The sequence below is a fragment of the Rhinatrema bivittatum genome, chromosome 3 (genome assembly GCF_901001135.1).
Source record: "Rhinatrema bivittatum chromosome 3, aRhiBiv1.1, whole genome shotgun sequence".
Lineage (NCBI taxonomy): Eukaryota > Metazoa > Chordata > Amphibia > Gymnophiona > Rhinatrematidae > Rhinatrema > Rhinatrema bivittatum.
The window spans coordinates 119,767,122-119,788,138 of record NC_042617.1 but is presented as its reverse complement, the minus strand read 5'-3'; the positions used below and the strand labels follow the sequence as shown (position 1 = coordinate 119,788,138).

Genomic DNA, 21,017 nt, shown 5'->3' with positions numbered 1-21,017 from the left:
GCTGGGCATGCGCAGTAGTTCCCGCTTGAAGGAGTATTCCATACGTCTTCTCAGTTCATATCCTTGCAAGAAGGTAAGTTGAATAGTTAGAAATACTGTCCAGGGAGGAAGCATGTGAAATATGGCTAATTCATGCTGCTATCTACGGAAAACACTGTTTATGGTAAGCAAACTTGCTTTTTACCATCGATAAGCAGGTTGAATTAGCCATGCTCAGTGGCGAGTCCCTAGCTGAGGATTGCGAAAAAATCTGTTGGCTTTTTTTTGTAACCTGGACTCCTCTTATGGACAGTATTCATTTAATTGACATTGCACTATCCAATCTTGCCATTACATCTAGGCAATTGTGTGATGTGAAGGTGTGGCTAGATGACCAGGTGGCTGCCCTGCAGATTTCCTCAATGGGTACATTTTCCAAGTGTGCAAGGGAAGTCGCTGCTGCCCGTTCTTGATACACTTTTACAGAATTCATCAGAGAAAGAGATAAGAATATAAGAACATACCATACTGGGTCAGATCAAGGGTCCATCAAGCCCAGCATCCTGTTTCCAACAGTGGCCAATCCAGGCCATAAGAACCTGGCAACTATCCAAGTCTATTCCATGTTACTGTTGCGAGCAATAGCAGTGGCTATTTTCTAAGTCAACTTAATTAATAGCAGGTAATGGACTTCTCCTCCAAGAACGTATCCAATCTTTTTTTTTTTTTTTTTTTTAAAACACAGCTACACCAGCTGCACTAACCACATCCTCTGGCAATGAATTCCAGAGTTTAATTGTGCGTTAAGTGAAAAAGAACTTTCTCCGATTAGTTTATGCCATATAACAATGCTCTATGCAGGAAGTAATCCAATTTGATAGAGTTCTCTTCATGACTGCCATTCCCAATCTATTAGGGTCGTAGGACACGAAAAGCTGAGAAGATAGCCTATTACAAATAAAGAATGCAGAACCATAGGCAAAGGCCCTTTTTCAATCCAAAGTGTAATGAACTGATTTAACTGGAAGGCAGAGACCACTTTCAGCAAGAACTTCAGATGAGTTCACAGGATTACTTTGTCGTGAAAGAATTGCAAATATGGTGGAAAATGCACAAAAGCTTGCAGTTCACTAACCATCGTTGCTGAAGTGATAACCACCAAGGAAATTACTTTCCATGTTAAGAATTTTAGTTTGGCTTTTTCAAAGGGTTTAAATGGAACGTGCATTAACCCTTTCAGAACTATATTTACGTCCCATGGTATTGGAGGCTTTTTCACAGGTGGTCGCCGGTGTAGCAAGCCTTTCATGAATCGTGGTATGAGGGGAGGGTTCCATCCGCCGAGGTGTGGTAAGCTGCTATAGCACTTAAGTGGATGCATATGGAGGAGGTTGCAAGGCCATTGCTGGAAAGGTGATGGAGGTAGTCAAGAGGGAGATGTGGTTCACATTTTAATGGATCCAAGGAGTGCTCAAAACACCATGTGGTATAATGGCCCATTTGAATGCATAGTTACACTGCGTGGATGGCTTTCATGCCAATACTAAGATGCCTTTAATCTCTGAAGATGTGGAAGCACGCTAGAGTTGTGCACTCAATTTCCATGCTGTGAGATTGAAGGAAGGTTGCAAGGGGTGAAGGAGCAGACTTTCCTCCTGGGTGAGAAGCGATGGACTGGCTCCCAGACTTTGCAGGGGATTTGCTGATAGTTATACAAGATATGCCGTACTGGGCCTATCAGTATCAGCTTGGCTCAATCTTGTATACACTTCTGTACTATCTTGGCATTTAGTGGGAAAGTGTATAGAAGTCCATGAGACCATGAGATTAGGAATGCATCTGGAGCCTCTCTGTAGCAGCTTGGATAGAATCCACATTTCAGTTCTGTTGCAAATAGATCTACCCAAGGGTTCCCCGAGCAATGGAGCCCTTTCACATGGTCGGAATATTGAGTCCGTCTGCTTGCTTCTGTGTTTGCGATCCCAGGTAGGAAAAATTGCCTGCAGGGAGGCAAAGTTGACTTATGCCCACTGCTAGATTAGTAAAGTTTCTTGGCAGAAGGTCCATGATCCTGTGCCCCCTTGCTTGTTGAGGTAATACATTGCTACTTGATTGCTGAAGTGGATCATTATAAGTTGGCCTAGGAATATGTGCTGGAATGCTGAGGGCATGAAGCACTGTCAAATCAACTAAAATTAAGAGCAATGTGACTCCTGGGGTGACCATAGACCACATTGTAGGAGATGTGCACCCCAGCCCTGAGTTGAGGCATCCTTGGTGAGTATGATCTCTGTGGGGCGGTGGCCGCAGAGCGCCTCCCAATTTCAGTATCCCTCAGCACAGCCACTTTGCTATGTCCTTCTTCATGAAGTTGGTTATGATTCGAGATGATAGTGGCTGTAGGAACAGATTCCATTGCGCTCTTAGTCTCCATTGCGAGTTAATGGAACCACAAGAACGGCTGCTGTCAGAGGGCCTAATAACGTGAGAATGAGCCAAGCTGGCGCAGCCGACTGAAGTTGTATTTTTCTGGTTAGGTTCCGCAATTTGATGATTTTGTCATTTGAAAGGAAAGCCCTGGATTGAAGTGAATCTGAGCACTTATGAACTGTATCAATTCAGTTGGATGCAAGTTTGATTTTTTCTTAATTTATGACAAATCAAGATCCTCCAGCCAGGTGATGGCCAATTCTGAGTGAGAGTGAAGGTCTTCTTGAGGGAGCCATTATTAACCAGTCATCCAAATAAGAAAATATCTGCACTTCCACCAGGCAAAGGTGCTCTATTGCCATAGCTAGACACTTTGTGAACACTCACGGGGCAATCGACAGGCCAAAGGGGAGTACCTTGTACTGATAATGTTTGTCCCCTACCATGAAGCAGAGGTATCGCCAAGAGGATAGGTATATAGATATGAACATAAGCAACCTTGAGGTCCAGGAAGCATATCCAGTTCCATGGTTGGATGAAAGGCAAGATGGTGCTGAGGGAAGTCATGAACGTTTCCCTGCAGAAGTGCCTGTTGAGACCCCTGAGGTCCAGAGAACCCCTGATTTCTTGGGGATGAAGAAGTACTTTAAGAACAGCCCTGACTGATCTGGGACAAGGCCAGCTCTTGTATGGCATGCTGCTTCAGGAGTGCTTGCACTTCCAGGAGTAGGAGATCTAGTTGGAATTGCTCGAGTAGAGGTGGGGATAGGTGGGCTATATGGGGGCGGCTTTTGAAGTTTAAGTGATAATCCTTTTGGACTCTTGTTAACACCCAGTGATTCATTAGTTTTTTACCATGAGCCCAAAAAAGATTGGATACTGCCCCCTACTGGTGCTGGATGCTGCAATGGTGTTCCTTTTAAAAAGACTGCTGTGGTTTAGGTGTTGACCATGGCATCTGCTTCTGTTGGTGTCTATCACGCTGTTGTCCCCTTAATTGGGAAGATGGTTGCTGAGGGCGTGGTTGTTGATATGAGGGTTGATGGTAACCCTAGTAAGACCAAAAGGATTTTCTCAGATAGAAAGATCTCTTGTACTGTGGGTAGAAGTGGTATAATGTGGATGCTTGCTCACTTCCTGTGGAAAGGGATTGCACTACAATGTTCTGGTCCTTGATTTGGGCGATTGTTTCCTTTAATTTCTCCCAAAACAGATTATCACCTAAGAAGGCAAATATGCCAACTTTTCATGTACATCCTCCCATATGCCACTGGCCCGCAGCCTCACCATGTGCCATGCTACAAATCAACGTTGTTGATGTCCTTGCCGCTGTGTTGAAACTTTCATAGTTTGCCCTCAACAAATGGCCAAGACTTTCGTCCATAACATGAAGGGGTTGGGGAGAGATTGATTGGTCCTCTTCAGATCTGATGAATGGTTTCAGTGATTAAAGGCAATCATATAGATATTACACCATGTAAAATTGGTGTTGTTGGATCCGGGTCAAAATCATGGAGCCTTGGAAGGCTGTTTCCAAAGTTATCCAACAACTTATGGTATTTTCCTGAGGAAGAGTTTAAAAAAGGAGCCTAGATTTTTTTTTTGCTCTCTTCATAGCTGATTTGACCACTACAGAATTGTGGGGAAGTTGTACAATTCCATATCCCAGTAATTTCTGTAGGCAAAACTTGAGGTTGAGTTTGTGGGCAGTGGTGATTCCCAAGGAAGGGGTTTCCCAAAACTTCATGAGAGATTTCTGCAGCACAGGACAAGATGGGAGCACAATAGGCTCACTTGGGATGTCGGTCTATAACCTCCACTCAAGGTACCAGTTCTTTTTGGAAGTCCACCTTTAGAGCAGTAACCATCCTCTAGACGAAACAGGATTAGGATAAATCTTCCGGCAGAAATGACTGATTTGATGGTTCCTAAGAACATAAGAAATTGCCATACTGAGTCAGACCAAGGGTCCATCGGGTCCAGCATCTTGTTTCCAATAGTGGCCAATACAGGCTACAAGTAGCTGGGGCAAGTACCCAAAAACTAAGTATATCCCACGGTACTGAGGCTAATAATAGCAGTGGCTATTTTCTAAGTCAATTTGATTAATAGCAGGTAATTGTCTTCTTCTCCAAGAACTTATCCAAACCTTTTTTAAACCCAGCTACAGTAACTGCACAAACCACATCCCCTGGCAACAAATTCTAGAGTTTAATTGTGCGTTGAGTGAAAAATAATTTTCTCCAATTAGTTTTAAATGTGCTACATGCTAACTTCATGGAGTGCCTCCTAGTCCTTCTATTATCCGAAAGAGTAAATAACTGATTCACATTTATCCCTCCTTCAGAACTCACTGTTCTAGAACTCTCATGATTTTAAAGACCTCTATCATATCCCCCCTCAGCCGTCTCTTCTCCAAGCTGAACAGCCCTAACCTCTTTAGTCTTTCTTCATAGGGGAGCTGTTCCAGCCCCTTTATCCTCTGGTGGGTCTGATGGTATCCCTGTCAAGCTTGCTTGGGACTCCCCTGAAGAAGGTTGTATATAACTTTCTGATTTTGAGGATAATGCTAGTGAAGGTTCTAGAGAGGGTAGAAATGGCAGTAAGGGTCATCCCCATTATCCCTGGATGGCAGGCAAGGTAGGAGCTTCTTATCAGTCCAATTCGGAGTCTATTGGTCAGATTGGGTACAGTGGAGGAAACAATGGTGGTGGAGCTTGTGGGAACAATGAGGAGAAAAATGTTCCTCACAATGTCAGTGATCTTATCCACTGCTTACAGAGATTGACAACTAGGAAACCATAGTCAGGACCTGTTTACCCACTATGTGTTGCTGTTCCAGCAGTGGTGAAGGCACCAGTGTAAGATAGACTACCTACACCTCACCCCTCTAAGACCTTGTTGCCAGAGACGGGCTACGGGCTTCTACTGGCACTTGAGTTGGCACCAGGTAAAGAGGTTATGCCCTCTTTGGTAATTGTGGAAGAGGATTTATTTATTTTATTTTATTTTATTTAAATTCTTTTAATATACCGATGCTCAAGACCAGGTCTTATCGTACCGGTTTACAATGAACTAGGGGGAAAAAACCAGTTAACAATGGAAGCAAGAAATTACATTATAACAGGGAATGTGGAACTTGGTTGTTAGAGAAAAGGATAGGTTAAACAATTTCTAACTGGAGAACAAAGCAAATAAGCAGAAACGTGAGTGTTTACAAGGTAAGCATTATTTACATCACTGCAGGATCACTGCAGCCAGTATATTACTTTGTTACAGAGATCCCTGGGAAGAGGTTGTTCCTGCCAAGTTGTCGACAGTGTACTTTCTGGAGACCTGGGGTCCACACACACCAGCTGGTTATCTTTGGTAGAGGATCCTGATGTGGGCGAGGATGGAAATTCAGAAACAGGCATAGGAACGGAGAGGGAAGTATCTCCCTTGTCATGCTGCTGCTTTCTTTTTTCTGAAGGGACGGCTACTAAATATCAGCTCATAAGCAGTCTTCCCATCTTTGCTCTTAGATGTGTGCATTGATGTAGGTAGAGTTGGCGTGGTATGCGTCGTGGCAGGTACAAAGCGTTTCTTTGCTGGCGCCAAGTACGCTGTCTTTGACACAGTCTTGGATGTCACTGACTTAGTTGACTGGGATGCTGTTTTTGTCGCATGGTGCGTCTGAAGCTTAGGGTTCTTCTTTGGCACCAGGCGTTCAGTCCATACATGCTGGTCAGCTACATGAAGTTAGCAAGTAACATTTAAAATGAATCCGAGAAAATTCTTTTTTCACAACATACAATTAAGCTCTGGAATTCATTGCCAGAGGATATGGTTAAGGCAGTTAGTATAGCCGGGTTTAAAAAAAGGTTTGGATAAGTTACTGGAGGAGACGTCCATAAACTATTAATCAATAGAGAATAGCAGTGCTTTTTGCTGGCCTTAGTAGCATGGGGTGTATTTAGTGCTGGGTACTTGTGACTTGGGTTGGCTGCTGCTGGAAATAGAATACTGGGCTTGATGGACCCTTGGTTTGACCCAGAATGGCATATCTGATGTTCTTATGGGTCTGCCCTAGTAGTGCTCCTGCAGAGGCTGGCGGGCACTCCTGGGCCTAGGGATGATGTTAAAGTTTTGCAGAGGAACTCGTCAACCAAGTATAGTTCTCCTACCTCTCCTAAAGATGTAGAGGCTGAGGAATCAGAAACCAGCGCATCTGCTTAGAGCCGTGCAATCTTGTCAGTACGCTGTCTCTGTACTCTTGGGGACATTTTTCCATAGTTCCGGCAATTGGCCTGGTCGTGATTCAAGCCAAGCCAAAAATAACAGTAGTTATGGCCATATGTGATAAACAATGTAGCCATAACTAAAAAACTTGAAGCCAAAGGTTTTTTCTGAGCCATCAGCACTGAAAAGTGCTTTTTGGGATTTGTGTAAGCATGTTTCTTTTGTATATAACTGAGGAGTTGTATATAAATTAGGATTCCACCATCCATGCTATAGACGGACAAAAAAAGAACTGATGAGACTTCTGGAATACTCCTTCGTGCGGAAACTACCACGCATGCCCAGTAGGGCTTAAAAGCTTAAGCTTTGAGAGACAGCTTTGCTAGTACCGCCCTGATGACATCACCCCATGCAGCATGGTTAATTCAGTTTGCTTAAAGACAGAAAAAGAAAATTTCTGCAGAAACCAGAGCCTGGCTCTCTTGGCTTGTTGGGTACAGAAGTGGGAGAGGTTCAGCTGGGGGTCTGAGGAGTGAAACCGTGAAAAATGGAAAGCACATGGGCTTTGGATAAAGCCAAATCACTGCCTGCAGCTTTGGAGAATGCCTAATCCCCCACAGAGGGCAGAATAGAGCATCATCACTGTGGACCTAAGAAAGGAGACAGGGGAGCACAGAAAACCTTATCGAGCAGTCTCAGTAGGGGACTGAAGGACCAACAGAAATTCAGTTACTGTTCAATCCCACCACAGAAGAGCTGAGGCACAGTGCAGAAGCAGTGTAAGGAAGCCTACAGACACCATCAATGATGGATTTTGCTCTGTAAATGGATGGCAATTTCCAATAGTAAGAAGTATATTTCCTGGAAATATATTTCTAATAAAAGCAGCTGAGAAAAATATATATGTTTTAATTTACGCCCAATGTCTTTTCAACTTCTCCCAAAGAAGCCCACACACAAACACAATGAAGGGAAAGGGTAATTTCACAGCTATGAAATGCTTGAGAATTTCCTTGCTGGAAAAGAAACAGGAAACATCCCTGCTTCAAAATTACTGTAGTAAATATGTTCATCTAACCAAGTTTACAGCTAACCTCTGCTTATGATATACTATATCATGTTTCTGGGTGCAGAAAGCACATTACAAAGAGAGACCATGGGCATGCCTGCTTGCTTCCCCACTAGGAGTTAGAAGCAATTGCCCTTGATCTCACATAGAGCCCTAACTGTCATTTCTTACAGTTTATTGCCGCAATTATGAACGCATAGATTAAGGAAAGGAAGTCGGAACGGTGGGATAAAAATCTTCATCCATGTGTATGAACAGTGCGATCTCAGGCCAAATGACTCAAGGCATAAATCCACTTAGATACAGAGGGGCCGAAGCGCAACTGCCACTTTGTAACTAACCGTTAGACAAGTGCCAAAAGCAACTGTAAGGGCAAAAATGCTCTGGTGGGATTCGAACTGGTAGGCTGGTGGTATGAAGAGGCTAGTGCTCTGTCAGGTTTACAATTAAGCAACCAACCAAAATACAGGGAAGAAAGATTTTTTTTTATGAATAAGCTCTGGTGTCCGGCATCTTTATTTCGGGTAACAATCAAAAGTCAGAAGTACCTCGATTCAAATAAACACTGTTTTTGTTTTCAATTTATATGCGTGAAAGAAGTGAAATTGTGCTCTGTTGTGTATGTTCCAATTATGGACACATCACCCGATAAAAGTCATTCTTATAAAGCTCTCCTTATTAAAACACAAGCCTCTTCATGTCTCTAAAACAACAAGTCTTGCAAGCTTAGCTTGCCATGAAGAGTATATGGTCCGCTGAACTTACAAATAGTTTCTTCAAGACACCGTGAAGCCGCCCAACGCTGTCAGCGCTTCAGGGGCTGGAGAGGTAATGTGGTACGAAGCTGGGATGTGAACGCCACTTCTGACTTTTAAATCGGGTGATGTGTCCATAGTTGGAACATACACAACAGAGCACAATTTCACTTCTTTCACGCATATAAATTAAAAGCAAAAAACGGTGTTTTTTTGTATCGAGGTACTTCCGACTTTTGGTTGTTACCCGAAATAAAGATACCGGACACCAGAGCTTATAAAAAAAAAAACAAAACAAAAAAAAAAAAAACTTTATTCCCCGTATTTAGGTTGGTTGTCCACACAAAAAAAAAAAAAAAAAGGGGGAGATTTATCTTGAGGTTGACGGGCAGTTTGGGTAAATATTACAATTAAGCAAGCCAGGAAGCTTTGTAGAGATTCTGAGGCTACAGCCTGCAACCTCCACCCCTGAGGAACCGGATTCGGGGCACACAAAACAATTTGTTGCAGCACATTCAAGGGCCGTCGAGAGCTGTACATGGGTACCTGGTGAAAGATGTGTGAAGTCTTGTTATTGGAAGTTGTTTATTGAAGTAAAGTAACCAAGCACCTGGAGATATTTAGCTTGGACCCGACCCCTTGAGAGTAAGGTGACCTGAACTTGAAAGCATCTGCTTGGAACTGAAAGCCCGGTTGTGTAAAGTCCTTTGAAGTAACTGGGCTTCTGTTTATTCCAAAAGGTGTAATATATGCAAGCCAGGGAATTATGATGATGCAGTTTTGAACGAAGCCAAGCCCGAAATCCTAAAACAGCATGACTTGCATCAGCTGAAGCTCAAAACCTGGCAACCTTAGAATGACAAAGGAATTGCAGCTTTCAGAGTGGAAAAGTAACAAATCAGCTGCTAAAAGGGAACAGTCACTTTCCTTCACAAGGTTGCAAAAGTCCCGTTACAGAGTGGAAAAGTAACAAATCAGCTGCTAAAAGGGAACAGTCACTTTCCTTCACAAGGTCACAAAAGCCCTGTTATTAAATACCACCTGAAACAAGTCCTTTATTAGTCATTTTATTTCAAAAGTCAGTGATAAATGTAGCAGGTCCCTCATGTGTAGCATGGCCAAGAACACTAGGCACAGCCAGAAGAAACCAGCAAATTTCCTGGCCGATGGCTGATCGGAAGAAATAGAAGTCAGGCCCTGAGTTTGCGAATGTTTGGGTTTTTTTTTTGCCACAGACACACTGGGGGGGGAACCTTAGTAAATCAGGTCCTTACCTGGCTTCCTTCCAATTCTCAAGCTGATGTAAACAGGTGTGCTGGGTAGAGCGCAGTTTAACCTGCATTTATGTACACGGTTTTGTGCACAAATTTTACTGCTAATGCAGCAAGGAGCTCGGCACACAACAGTGTGCATAGAGGTTAGTGCCCTCTTACGCAGATCTCTTGCTAATGATGGCATTAGCTATTACCCCCCCCCCCCCCCAATGCAGAGAGGTGCACAAAGCATATACAATTGCCAGAAGCAAAGAGTCCAGCAAGCCCCAAAGAACCTGCCAGACTTCCAGGGAGTCCTGTGCTTCACCTTAAATGGAACTCACCCAAGCAAGAAAAATTCTAGCTGAATCTTTTTTTGTTTTGTTCATATACTTGATATACACAGAACCGCTCTCACATTTGGTTAATGCTACCATCTGTATCTGTAACTAACAATGCAACTATAGTACTGCTCATTCTACAACGACAAAAGGGTCAGAGCCGGTGCACAAACATTTCCTTTTTCCTTGCCATAAAGATATTTTCAGACCACCATACTGCTAAGTTACAAGAGAGCCCATACACATGCAATTCTTTCACAGTTACAAATCAGGACTATGTTCACAAGTGTGTCAGATACAGAAATTAACGGATGACTTAAGAACTGCGCAGCTTGTTCAGTCCCAGTCATCGGACTGGGTAGCCTCGTGAGTAAGGCCACACAGCTATCCAAACCATCAGAGACTACAGGATTTTCCTTTAATTAAGGCTATTCAGACTTTTTCCTTTGGGATTTCCCAGATATATCCCTGCAAGGCCACTGCTCCTCTATGATTCCATCATGGTGTGCTGCCGGAGGAAGTGGGGACTTGTGAGAACATTTCAGTCATTTCTCATTGCTTGGTCCACATTTAAAACAAACAAAAAAAAAACAAAAAAAAACAAAAAACACCCAAGTTTCCAGAAACATCTCTCTTTGCCTCACTCAACTTTATGAGATACAGTAAAGCATATTCCAGCACAAAGCTGTAACCTGGATTGCTAATTATCTAAAAGTTTCTCTGCTGACATGCCTGCCTTGCATAGCTCAATAAAAAGTCCTAGTTAGCATCATACCCCTTCTATCCTCCCCCATTAAAATCATACATCTGTCAATACATAGTAACCATATTAGAGCAGTATGAAGATTCAACAGGAAGCCATTACAAAACATACAGGCCGATTCAGTAAGGTTCGCAGGAGAGCAGGCGAACAGGCCACTCGCCTGTGCGTGCGATGCAGTATTTAAATTAGGTCCGGCGGTTGAAATGGGCAAAAGGAGGCGCTAGGGACACTAGTGTCCCTAGCGCCTCCTTTTGCGCCTCCTTTTGCCCCCCTTACTGGGGGCGGAAAACGCACTTAAGGGAAAACGTACTTAAGGGAAAACGCACATCCAATGACAGGTTAACAGTGCGCTCCATCAGAGCGCACTGTACAGTATCGGCCTGATAGAAAGGCAGCCACTTGACCCTTGGTCTTCTGCACAGAACGTACCTCATGCATAATGCAACGAATAGCAAAAAAAACCCCCCAAAACTAAATTTAAATATTCATAAACAATTACTGGCCTCCAAAAAACCCAGATACCAAAGCAAGTCATTCAACAAAATTTTACAACCCGCAAGATGTCTCTCTTCATGTTGTTTAACCGACAAATAAAAAAAAAAAAAAAAATAACTGTAAGGGAACGCCAACTGTTTCTTTAAAAAAAAAAAAAAAAAAAGGCAGAAACACGTTCCACTTTGTTTACCACATCTCTGGAGTTTGCTTTTTCTGGTCAGTGCTCCCCTGAAGGCACCCACATGTTTCACACTCATTTGGCACCATGTGCATCTGGATTTGAGAGATGACATCTCTATGGTCGCATTTAGTCCAAAGGCCAAAACCACAGAGCAGAAAGCGGCAACAGTGTTGAACTGAACACAGCCAGCGTACAAACGCAGAAGCACTACAAAATGTGGAATGTCTGCACATGTATAAAACAGCTGAATATCCGGAAATTAATCGGACTGCTGCATTTTTTCATGTTGCAAAAGCTATTCAGACTCGCTCAATGGGTTATTCTGCTCTATCCAGGGGAAGGAGAGGAGGGATTTACTCCTTTTTGGAACACCTCTGAATTTCACCGACTGGATGTTTATATTCTTCCATAGATTTGGCCCGTTTTATAAAAACACATGGACTGCAAAATATAACACAGGTAATACAAGTCAGTCAAATAATTGCCCTCTCCCTATGAAAAAAAAATATATTCCTACTTCTTGGATCCACTAATGTATATCCATTTCTCCCCACTGCTGTCATGAGCGGACAGATTGACTAGATCATTGTTCAATCCCAATCTTTAGTGCAGAACACTTGGCAGACATTCTGAAAGGCAAAAATGAATATGCAAAGAAAAATCTACTTCCAATATATTTACATTAATTTGTACATCCTACGGAAAAGTTGAAATCCTGGCAGGTGCCCTGCACGCAAAGGCCACAGTTACGAAACCCTACTTAATGCAAAAACATTGAAAAGGCATCTATAATGCATTTCAAGGGAGCCAGGAAACCGAAGACTTAACAAAGACATCTATAAATGTGCACGTTATGCATTTAAATACAGCGTGTGTTTTCCCCAGCTTGACTTGTAGACATTATTGCAGGGAGTAACTATCTTAAGTATCCTCAGTACAAAATTAAAAAATAAATCCATTGGTGTTCTTAAATTCTGGACTCTAGTCTATGAAATTCAGAAGCATGTAGTTAATTATGTACTGCTGTAAAGCTCTTCAGCACAGAGGCAAATATCTTTACAGCATGAGAATGAACTGGCCAACTCGATTTTTTTTTTCATCCTTTGCATGAAGGTATCTTCATGCAAAGGTAGATCTAAGATTATAAATTATAAATATATGCTGTTTCCTGCAAACCCCCAAACAATATCTGATTCTTCTGAACAGCAAAAATGCAGAAGTGGATTAAAGATGCATGTTTTCTCAGATAAAATCCAGACTACACGTCCCGGCAGTGGAAATCCAGATTCTCCCATGGACTAACACTAAGTTTCCAGTGCTAAGAAAACATGAAATAAGCCTGTTCACCTCTCTGAATGGGGGAGGGGGGGGGGTGTTAATAGCTGTAAATCATATTTTGTGTGTAGGAACTGGTGTTATTTAACACTTAGATGCTAGCTTCCCCAAAACATGTCCTAGCTCATTTCCCAAACTCTGAGCTGAACTCTTAAAGGTGAATTTGATGCGCTTGTCGGGCTTTTAAATCAGGGGATGCGCAAATATGTCAGGCCGGTGTGCACCGAACAGATTTTAAAAGCCGCTCGGATATACTTGTGTAAATGCCGCTGCGCGTGCATTTTGGAACTTCTGAAAAAGGGGCGGGGCATGGGCGTTCCATGATTTTAACCTGAAATTTGCATATAAATATTTATGTACACTGGCACATGCCAGGGTCCCCTGCCACGTAATTTTACTTCTGCAATAGATGACGTTAAAGTATTACAACAACAACAACAACAAAAATCTAGGCTGATCAGCAGAGTTTTAAGGGTTGGGACTAACAGTGGGGAAGGAAGGCTATTAAACCCAGGGCTGGTGCAAGGGGATTAGGCGCCCTATGCACCTTCTTCCTTGTGCCAACCCCGGTCGTGATGACACCCCCCAGCTCCACGACCCCCTGTGCCACCCCCCCCAAATTTAAATAAAATAACCCTCCCAACCTCACAAAAACCCTTGGTGGTCCTGCAGGGGAATCAGAAGCAATCTGCTGCTCCTGGGCCGTCAGCTGCCACTAACCAAAATGGAGCCAGTAGCCTTTAGTCCTTACCATGTGACAGGGGCTACAGGCCACCTGCACCATTTTGGTTATGGCAGCCGATGGCTGGACCACCAGGGATTTGGGGGGGGGTGATAGGCAGGATGAGGCGGAGGCTGGGCAGAATTCTGAAGGGGCACTTTTTTGCCGCTTCAAAATTCTGCTGCCTGAAGCGGGCCTGCTCACCCTGCCTCGTGAGCTGCAGCGGCACCCCCTAATGGTCGGCACCCTAGGCCCAGGCCTAGTGCTTCCACTGGCCCTGATTAAATCAAGGGGGTTTGGAAGACCTATTCCTTAACTGGATGAACTGGGAAAACTTGCAATAGCATCGGCGCGCATCCCTTTTAAAATTCCCCTATGCATGTTATAAAATAGCTGCGCCCCTGGGTGCAGACAGACGAATGCGCGCGCACATGTACGCCCACACACCACTTTGAAAAAAAAGCTACCATCTCTGTGCAGTCTCCCATATATTGTCAAGTATAAACATCACTCAGACTTTAGACTGTTCCCAACCTGTCTAGAACACTGTTACAAAGATTAGAGTACCTCTCGCAGCGTCAGTAATATGTAGAAGTATACTATTTAAAAGAACAGTTCACAAAAGTAGCTTACCGATTTTGAAGTACATCTAATCAACAAGTCTCTGAGTTTGCTTGGTAAGGAAACAAGAGCATGTACAATTTTTCAAAGTAGTTTGTATAAGTCAGGAAGCAGTCTGATCAGACATGGTATGTTGCTCAGAAAGAATCATGTAAATCATTTACTCTTACATAGAAATTTGGGTTAATTTAAGAAAATAAAAAGAATGCTGTACGTGTTGTCTTATCCAAAGCAGAAAAATGTTATAAAAGCAATATTCTAGAAACATAACTATCATATGATCAAATACTAAATACTAGTTGGCAGAATAAGGATGTAATCGGGAAAAGAAAAACATGCACGATCTATACAACAAATAAAGCAGCAACATTGTTTCGACTTCTTGTTCCTACTTGGAAAACGCAAAAGCCTTTCAGCACTGCAGAATCGATACGGTCAGACGTCCGGCCATGTACATACACGATGAAAAACGAATGGTGCAGGGCTCTCTAGCAGCTCCATTGGAGTCCTAGTCGCTTCCTGCCTGACTCCAGGCTCTGGTCTCTCCCTCCCTCCCTCCCGGCTTCAACAATAAAAGCCGAAAGAGAATGGATCGGAAAGTGGATCTGAGAACGGGAAATGGGGCAGGGAAGGAGGGAGCTCCACTTTTCTCTCTGGCAACCGCGAGGCTGATCGACGCTACACTTACAGCGAAATCAGGATTGTCGCGACTCTTCCTGGCTCGGAAGCCGGCTGTCCCGATACGCCGACAGCAAGAAAAGCCAGGGAGTAGCTCCTTTCTCTCAGCGCGCGCGGATACGAGCAGCCGATCAATCCTTGAAGCAGCGGAAGAAGTTCCAGAAACCGCTGCCGTTACGCGGAAACCACCCACGAGGCAGCGCTTCCTCGGAAGAAACCCCACCACCAGCACACAGACTCGGAGAGAACCGGAGCACAGTAATCAATCCAGGAAACGGTGGAGAGAAGATATGGAAAAGCCAAAAGAAACGCCCCCAAAGCCTCCTGGGAAGTGTAGTTTTCTTTCTTTACATAGGCACGTTGGCGTCAGGCTTGCGTAATTAGAGCGGCGGAATTTCCCAGCTCCTGTTTCTCGCAGGCTGTAAGGCGCTGGTGCTTCTTCACGCTGTTTTTTTTTTTAACGCATGCGCTGAATATTTTAATTGTGACGTCTGTTTACTTAAACTTTTTAGGTAGGTAGATAGGATTTGTTGCGCTCTAAATAAGACAGTGAATAAGGGTGGTTTGTTATACATCCTCTTCCATCCAACACGTCACTCTTCTCATTCTATTGTTTCATCTATTTTTTTTTTAACTTTCGCTCCTATATCGCTTATCTTTTTCTTCCATCACCTCATTCTAGCCCTCCTCTCCTGGACTCTTCCATCCAACCGTCTTTCCCTTTTCTCTCACCCCTTCCCCTAGCTGGTTCTCTCCTCCTTTGCAATAACCATTGCCAGCCTTTCTTCTCCCTTGTGCCACCCCCTCTCAAAATTCCCACTACATTTCTATTCTCTCCCTGTTCTGCGCCCTCCACTTTAGTGATGCTCTCCTGTCTTTCGTCTCCTCCCTCCCTTTAATCTTTCTCTCCCTTTGCCCTTGTTTCCCTCTCTCTTCCCAATGCTCTCCACTTTCTTCTCTCTCCTTTGTGCCTCTTCTGTCTCTACCTTTCCTTCTCTGTTCTCCCCCTGTCTGTTTCTAACCCCTTCTCTTTCATATGCCCCCCACTGGATACAGATGACAACTGAGGGCCCCTTCTTCCAAGATCTGGAATATTGATATGCAGCCATAAGGAACAAGCACAGGACGGCTTCTATGGACAAGTCCTAAAGGAAACGAAGAAAGTGTGCATGTGGGTAACTTGCTGGTGTGGCGGTTACTACCCTTAATCAATAACCCTTAATACTTTTGATGCAACTCCAACATTGCTCTCTGCTTCAACAGCAGGGCAAAAGGGAAATTGGATTCAGACAGTAACCAATAAGGGCCCCGACTTTTATGGTCTGGGGAACCGATAAGCTTTGGGGTAACCTGCACAGAGCACCAGTTACTACTCTTAACGGCAGGAGTGGTTCTATAATGATGCATAGTGAGGCTGCTGCTTCAAGTGGCAAGATTTTAAGGTGGCAAAATTGCCCCTGAAACCTTCTTGCCACAGCTGCCTCACCCTTCATTCAAACAAAAACACAACCCACAAATACCAAAAAAATATTATTTTTCCTTTTTTTTCCCAAAATGGCGAACCTGAGCTCCAACTCTCGGCATCCTCTTTTTAAAGGGATCAGATCATGTGATCATCTATGGTGTAACATAACGAAGCCAAGACAGCTGAAAATCATGTTGCAGAGAGTGGGAGCTCAGGTTCGCCATTTTGGAAAAACTTTTGAGGCAGCACTTTGGAAGTGAGCCAGTTTAAGAGAGAAAACCTTCATGGATTGATATCTTGGAGTAAGGCTATAATGATTGAGATCAATGGAGACGACTTGTGGGTGAGCGGTGACCCCTGAAGAAGAATCTGTTTTCGAAACTTGCCCACGTCGGGTTCAAGCCTCCTGTTTAGTTGATTAAGCTAAGGGCTTTTCTACATCAAGATAAGTGCTCTTTCACATCATCACTTGCTATAGCCATGAGAGCATTTGCTCAGCTGATACAATTAAGTGTTCTCTTTTACGTCATGTTCAAGACTAAAAATAATTTTTTGCCACTTGCAACAGAACTGTGTGTTTAAAATTGAGTGGCGGTGAGCTGTCCTTATAAAACTTTTTAATAGATGAATTTTGAAGTTTTTGAGAATTTTTGAAAGTTTTGATTAAAGTGATATAAGTAAGCAGGTGGACGGTGGGTTGTTCATGATTAAAAACAAGAGTTGGGTTAACCTGGATGGGATCTGTGCTCATTTATGAAACGACCACCGTACATCTTAAACATTTTTTTGTGTTTAATTTTTAGTATTTATTAAAAGTGATTAATTTTCACGTAGAAAAATGAAAAAAAAAGGAAACAGAACGTTTTTTGGTATATGTGGGTTGTGTTTTGGTTTGATGTAGGTATCACCTGCATTGGTGGGTTTTTTTGTTGGGGATTGTTTCAGAATTCACCCTTCATTCAGGCAGACTTTGGCGGCAGGAAAACCTGCAGTGTTGGTGGTGTAGAGCAGCAGCATGCTGGCAGGGTTTCCACTCCCCGCCAGCAAAAGAAAGGTCCTTTGGCATTTAAAGGATTTGCTGAAAGCCTCTTAAGAGCTGACAAATCCACAGCATGGCCGGCATAACTGGGAGCTCTGTGGATTTGGCCCGGAGACTCCAGAATTCTAAAAGAATTGCCGGCTCTCCGGACCAGCAGCAGAAAACTCTGGGCACTGGCGTACTGAGATGGGAGGGCTTTATTTTCCCATCCCACCTGGTGGCCAAACTAAAGAAGATACATGGCCACTGGTAACGTTCCCTAATCTGCGCTCAAGTGCTGCAGTGCACAGCTCGTCATTCTCCTTGTGCCCCCCCCCCCCCCCGGCGCAATAAGACCAGTGGAGTTATGGAAGGGGAGAAGAGGCCCTGTGGCTGCCGGGAGATCCCATCCCGCCCGGCAACCCAATTGAAAGAGGCCCTGTGGCTACCGCGGGATCCCATCCTGCCGGGCGGGCGAAATGGAAGAGGCCCCATGACTGCTGGGAGATCCCATCCCAACTAGCAGCAGAATTGAAAGAGGCCCCGGCCGCCGGGGCATCCCGCCCTGCCTGGTGGGCGAAATGGAGGAGGCCCTGTGGCTGCCGGGAGAGCCCATCCTGTCCGGCAGATCAACTGAAAGAGGCCCCTGCCGCCGGGGGCTCCCATCCTGTCTGGTGGGCAAAATGAAGGCAGCCCCGTGGCCGGCAGGGAATCGCATCCCGCCTGGCAGCACAATTGAAAGAGGCTCCGGCCACCGGGGGATCAAGGGATCCCGTCCTGCCCGACAAGCGAAATGGAGGAGGCCCCGTGGCCACCTGGAGATCCCATCCCGCCTGGAAGCCCATTAAAAGAGGCCATGGCCTCCGGGGGATCGCATCCTGCCTGGAGGCCAATAGAGGAGGCACCATGGCTGCCGGGGGATTGTATCCTGCCCAGCAGTCCAACTAAAAGAGGCACAGAGTTGGCAGGGGATCAGTCCTGCACGCCTGCTAGAGAGAGTATGTGTGCGTGTAAGCTTATGTGTCTGAGAGAGAGGAAGCATGTGTGTGTACTGTAAGCATGTGTGCTGAGAGAGAGGAAGCTTGAGCATGTGCTTGAGAGAGAGGAAACACGTGTATATGTGTGTTTGACAGAGTGGGAGCCAATGTGTGTGCAGGAGTGAGTGGAAGCCAGCATATCTGTATGCCTGTCAGAGAAGGAACCAGGGTGTGTGTGTATGTGTGTGTATGTGTGTGTATGAGAGGGTGATGATGTGTGTATGAGAGGCTGGTGGGTGTCTATGTGAATATATGAGAAGGGTGTTTGTATGTATATGTTTGTATGTGTATGAGAGGGTGTGTGTGTATGTATGTATGTATGAGGGAGAGTGCCTGTACACATATATGTATCTGTATATGTGTGTGTGAGAAAGGTTAAAGTTTGTGCACCTTCCTCCAATCTACGACAGTCTCAGGAGGACTGCAAATCTAAAGTTCCCAGGTATGGAGAGTGGGAGATTTTGTTTCATCCTTGATAGTTTTAATTGTTGGATGTGATGTATCTGCTGTTTTGAAATATTTTATTAGTGTTCGATTATATTTATATATTTTAATATGTGTTTTTAATTGGCTGAATTTATCATCAGATTTGATATTCTTTTTATTTGTATGTTTAATGTTTTATATTTCTTGATTGTGTTTGCATTGCTTACAGAGTTTGGCTTCTTGTGATTTCCAGTTCAGTTTTTTTCTGCATGTTTCAATTTATATTTCATGATCTCTTTATTCTGTATTTGGTGAGAACTATCTGTGTTCTGCTTGTGTGACTGAGGCCTTAGGTATTCTGCTAGCATGTAGTTTCTGTGTAGGGATTTACAACAACCTGGCTTTAATCTGTTTTCCTAATAGGAGGTGTATTGGTGTTTAGGGCCTGATGTAATATTTGCAGTATGGCTTTTTCATAGGTTGAGTACTGGCAATTATGATACGGAAGGTTTACTGTATTTGGATTGTAGTTCAGTTTATTCCTGGCTTTCTGTGGGCCAAGTCCACTCCCAGTGCACTTTACCATAGGCCTAATACCATATGGGACCCAGTAAACCACCTTGATTACTATGAGAAAAGTAGTTTATTAAGTCTATTAAACTACTATTATTGAAAATGTGTTGGGTTTTTTTTGCAGTGTATGAGTATAGAATATATATGTTGTTGTAAGTAATAATTTTACTTCAGAAGATTGTACTTTGAATGTCTGTTTTCCATATGTAGTCTGCCTTTTTAGGATGGGGAAGTTAATACATTTTAAAATGGAAAAGAATACATAAATTTTAATTACATGGGGTGGAGAGGGGAGGAAAGGGGGAATGAAAGGTTGTAAGGTTAGTCTAGGGCATCTAATATCCTTGTATCAGCCCTAAGAGAGAGTATGTCACACACACAGACTCCTACCATTCACCAACCTCTCACACCCCCATGGGGCAGATCCTGGAAGGAGGGTGAGAGGCAGGCAATAGGGAATGGAGGAGTCCTATTTCTAGACCTTTCTGAATCAGCCTGATGGCTTGTAGAAAGGTCGGGGTGTGACCAATGGAACCAGGAGAAATTTTTAAGTAACCACTGGAGGCAGTGGATTACAAACCAGGAAACCAGGGTTCTAGTCCTGCTGTCTATCCTTGTGACCTCGGGCAAGTCACTTTACCCTCCATTGCCTCAGGTACAAAATTAGATTGTAAGTCCTCTGGGGATAGGGAAATACCTACAGTACCTGAATGTAATCCACTTTGAAGCACTGAAAAAAGTGCAAAAAGCGGAATATAAAATCTAAATAAAAAAAACAAACCCCGCCCCTTTCACAAGTTTCCATAGTAACAGGAAACGCTTGTGGCAGGAGAGGAAGAGGTTGCTTCAGAGCCTTTAGCACTGCAGGCTCACGGCTAGGCCACGCAGTTGCTTTCAAATTTCTCGTGCTTCTTCCACCACACCACGGCCTCTCTACAAGCCATGTGTTTGACAAACTCCTTCCTCTCCATAGCCCTAGATCAAATGAATCAAACCAGGTAAGGGAGGAGGAGGACCCTAGATGGGGCTGTGAAGGAAAGAGGGGAGAAAACGTGGGGAGATACTGGGCTGGATGAGGGTGAGAGAATGTGGACTGGATGGGGAGAAACTGGGCTGGATGAGGGGGATCGTAAAGGGAAAGGCCTCCTCTTGCTCTCCTCAGGCTGCAGAAAAAGAGTGTGAGGGGGAAGATGCTGGTCCCCTCATCCTCAAGCTGTAAAAAAAGAAAGAAAACATAGGGGGCCTTGCAGTTCACCTGTTTCCAAGCTAAAGAACACTTCCTCCTGGAGCATTAACCTGCAGCCCACCCAGTCCGTGTTCTACTGGATTCCCCCCCCCCCCCCACACACACAACCACCAATGTAGGTAAAAACATTTTTTTTTCTTATGTCAGTGAGCATATATGATTTATGTAAGAAAAGCAATACATCAAAAACAATAAACTAACTAAATGTGAGTGACAGTGCATGAGCAAGCAAGTGTATGTTAGAGTGTGAGTCAGTGAGCAAGTGTGTGTGTGTGTGTGGAGAGAAGAGAACGTCTGTATGTAGCGCGCCCCCCCCCCCAAACACACACACACTCATACGCCTTCCTATCTGATCCACAACAATTTCAGGATGACTGGAACCTAAAGTTCTCAGGGATAGATAACGAGAG

The 21,017-nt window shown here is 44.0% G+C and overlaps 1 protein-coding gene across 3 annotated transcripts in view; it reads right to left on the bottom strand.

Annotated features, from left to right (window-relative positions):
* PELI1 (pellino E3 ubiquitin protein ligase 1) overlaps positions 1–15,165 on the bottom strand; it is a 98,289-nt gene extending 83,124 nt beyond the window's left edge. The window contains exon 1 of one of the 3 annotated variants that reach the window (XM_029593645.1): positions 14,853–15,165. The gene's annotated coding sequence lies outside the window, so the exon portion shown is untranslated. Of the gene's footprint in view, positions 1–12,004; positions 12,095–14,556; positions 14,674–14,852 lie in introns of those variants that run through there. The other 2 variants (XM_029593648.1, XM_029593650.1) reach the window with 2 other exon arrangements.
* Between the last annotated feature and the right edge of the window lie 5,852 nt (positions 15,166–21,017).